General features: G+C 49.2%; 1 protein-coding gene across 4 annotated transcripts in view; it reads left to right on the top strand.

Moving 5' to 3' along the window:
• The first annotated feature begins 308 nt into the window (after positions 1 to 308).
• Positions 309 to 3,658, top strand: part of OGDH (oxoglutarate dehydrogenase) — a 91,976-nt gene continuing 88,626 nt past the window's right edge. For all 4 annotated transcript variants that reach the window (XM_017524612.2, XM_017524609.2, XM_017524613.2 and 1 more), the window contains exon 1: positions 309 to 417. The gene's annotated coding sequence lies outside the window, so the exon portion shown is untranslated. The remainder of the gene's footprint in view (positions 418 to 3,658) is intronic.

Genomic DNA, 3,658 nt, shown 5'->3' with positions numbered 1-3,658 from the left:
GACCCAGGACAAGCTCAAAAACGGGAGATTCTGTAATCAAACTGCTTATTTTTGTACGCTAAGTTTCACATCAACCCAACTATCTCTTGATAGGTTCCTACTAGGTGCTAGAGATATCTTACTTTTCGAAATTACTTAGGATCGTAGAAGCCGCTGGAAGTCCACAGACTCAATCTTATCTCTAGTTGAGCAAGCCGCGGGGCTCCAGCCGCCCCTGGCTTCTGCAACTGCGTGGTCGGCGCCGTGACACCCGGCGCCGCTCTGTGACGTCACCAATCTGTCCACTGCGGGAGAGGAGGGCGTTCTTCTCCAGGGGAGGGCTACGTGTTGACGCCATACGCCAGGGCGGGGCCGAGAGTTTGGAGCCCCGGAGTGGGGTGTCGGCGCCTCATTCGGGTGGAGCTGAGCTGGAGACAGGTAACCATGCTCTGTCGCCGCGCCCTGCTCAATGCCGAGAGGCGCGGTACTTGGCGGCCCGGGGTTGGAGATCGCGGCAAAGGCAAGGCCGCCGCGCCCTTGGTGCTGCGGGCGCCGGGGTGACAGGGGAGTGGAGCTGGATGGAGTGGGGCTGACGGAGGGTAGTGGGAGGGACGGAACCTGATGGACGGCCGTGGCAGCCAATGGCGCCGCGGGGCCCGCCCGGCGGGCGGAGATTGGCGGGTAGGGGCGCGCTCCGAGGTCGTGCGGGGCGCGGAGCGATGCGCCATTGGCGGTGGGCGAGCGGGGGGCGGGCGCGGCGGCGGATGTGAGGGAGAGGGCGGTGCGTCCGCAAGGGTGACCCCAAGGTCGCCGCGGGTGTCACGTGGGTAGGCCGCTCTTTGGCGGCGTCCTTCCCGACCGGGACACACTCTCCTTCCCGCCTGTGAGGACCGCGTCGCTTTGTCCGAAAGACAGGGTGGCCTGCTCGAGTCGCGTCGGAGCGTCTAGCCACGGGGTGGCCCGGGGTGGGACTGCCTGTTTGGATTACGGCGCAGACCTTGGCGTGGCCCCGACTCCTGCTCTCCAAAGTTGGGCCGAGCAGATTGACCGAGATGGAGCTTATTTCCCGTAGAAACACCGTTTGCCCTCGCAAATGTATTAGATGTGAATATGAATTGTAATCTACTGAGATTTAATGGAAAACTTGCAGTGCCTTCGCCCCGACCAGGGTGCGTCCCACCTGCCGTCCCTTTGAACAGAGGACTCCGTGTTAGGGTTTCTTTTTGCCTTGTCTTGCAGTCCGTACTTTGAGGCTGATTTCCAGGTACACTGCTCTGAACAGCTGGTTTTAGAATGGATAGCATGGGATAAAGCCGTTTTTTGTAAGGCAGCACTAGTTGCGGCAGTCAAACCGTACTTTCCGTGTAGATCTGCCTAAAAGGAGAGTATATAATACTATTGTACTTTCGTAAATTTGCTGAAGACTAGATCTTGGAAGGTTGAATAAAGATCAGCATATGCTCATTTTTTATTGTTCTGTTTGAGATGGAGTCTCCATCTGTCGCCAAGGCTGGAGTGCTTGTGGGGCCATCTCGGCTGACTGCAACCTCTGCTGCCTTCCTGGATTCAAGTGATTCTCCTGCCTCAGCCTCTAGAGTAGCTGGGATTACAGGCACCACCACCCCCCACCGCACCCACCCCGGCCAATTTTTGTATTTTTAGTAGAGACGGGGTTTAACCATGTTGGCTGGGCTGTTCTCGAACTCGTGATCCGCGTGTCTCTGCCTCCCAAAGTGCTGGGATTACAGGCATGAGCCACCGAGCCCGGCCCCTCATTTATTTTTAAGTGCACTTTTCACATTTCAATTACTTTTTCCCTTTAAATAACAGCTTTATTGAGATATGATTCACATATTATACAATTCACCCATTTGACGTGTACAATTTCATCCAGTCATGATAGCTTACGTTTGTAATCCCAGCACTTTAGAAGGGTGTCGAAGGAGGATCCCTTGAGCTCAGGAGTTCAAGGAGACCAGCTTGAGCAACCAAAGTGAGACCCTGCGTCTACAAAAAAATAAAATTCTCTGAGTATGATGGCATATACCACATACACCTGTAGTCCCAACTACTCAGGAGGCTGAGGTGAGAGGGTGGCATGAGCCAGGGGAGGTCCAGGCTGCAGTGAGCCGCCACTATTGCACCTCTGCACTCCAGCCGGGGTGACACAGTGAGACACTGCCTCCAAAAAAAAAAAAGGGCCAGGCGTGGTACCTCACGCCTGTAATCCCAGCACTTTGGGAGGCTGAGGCAGGTGGATCACCTGAGGTTAGGAGTTTGAGACCAGCCTGGCCAACATGGTAGAAACTGGTACCAGCTACTTGGGAGGCTGAGGCAGGAGAATCGCTTGAACCCAGGAGACAGAAGTTGCAGTGAGCAGAGATCATGCCACTGCACTCCAGCCTGGGTGACAGAGCGAGACTCTGCCTCAAAAAAAAAAAAAAAAAAAAAAAAAAAAAAAAAAAAAAAAAAAAAAAAAAAAAAAAAAAAAAGGAAAGAACAAAATACAGTATCATCTACTTTTTAGATTTTTAAGTAATTTTTACTTTGAGATCATTGTCCAAATTACCGAGAAATTCATTTGGTGAATTGTAAAATTTTAAGAAATTAAACATAAAATTTTATTCTGTGCAGTCATAAATAGTACAGAGATCCTGTGTTCCATTACCCACTTGTCTAACATTGTGCAAAACTATAGTAAATATCACAACCAGATGTTGACATTAATAAAATTCAAGATACACAATATTTCTATTATCACAAGGATCCTTTCTGTTGCTTTTATAAGAAAAGCCACACCCACATTCCTCCCACCCCCAATCCCTGAACTCCTGGCAGCCACTAATCTGTTCTCCATTTCCCTAATTTTGGCAAGTCAAGAATGCCAAATAGAGGGAATCATGCCAAACAGAAGGAGCCTTTTGGCATTTTCCACTCAGCTTAATTCCCTGGAGAATCGTCCAGGTCGTTGTGTATATCAGTATTTGATTCCTTGGCCTGGTGTAGTGGCTCACACCTGTAATTCCAGTGCTATGGGAGGCTGAGGTGGGCAGATTGGTCGAGCCCAGGAGTTTGAGACCAGTCTGAGGAACATAGTGAGACCTGGTCTCTAGCCCCCCCAAAAAAAAAAATGTAGTTAGGTGCAGTGGTGGGTTGCTATAATCCCAGCTACTCAGGAAGCTGAGGTGGGAGGATCACTTGAGTCTGGGCTATGGAGGCTGCAGTGAGCCGAGATCATGTCACTGCGCTCCATCCTGAGTGATAGAGTAAGAACCGGTCTCAAAAAGAAAAAGTACTTCATTCCTTCTTGTTGAATCCAGGCTATGGATGTACCACAGTTGGTTTATTCATCCATTGAAGGACATCTTTGCTGTTTCTATTCTTTGCTATTACAAATAAGGCTGCTACAAACGTTCATGTACAGGTTCTTATGTGAACATAAATTGACATTTCTCCAAGATAAATGCCCAGGAATACAATCACTAAGTCGTAGCACATGTTTAGTTATTAAACAAATAGCCAAACTGTTTTCTAGAGTGACTGTACTAATAGATGTGTAGTAATGTCTCTTTGTGGTTGTAATTTGCATCTTTCTAATGGCTAATGATGTTGAACATCTTTTCAGGTTCTTATTTGCCATCTGTCTGTTCTCTTTTTTTCTTTTTTTTTTTTTTTTTTT

This window comes from Cebus imitator, unplaced genomic scaffold (assembly GCF_001604975.1).
Source record: "Cebus imitator isolate Cc_AM_T3 unplaced genomic scaffold, Cebus_imitator-1.0 Scaffold34, whole genome shotgun sequence".
In the NCBI taxonomy this organism is placed as follows: Eukaryota; Metazoa; Chordata; class Mammalia; order Primates; family Cebidae; genus Cebus; species Cebus imitator.
This window is presented reverse-complemented; position numbering and strand designations above follow the sequence as displayed.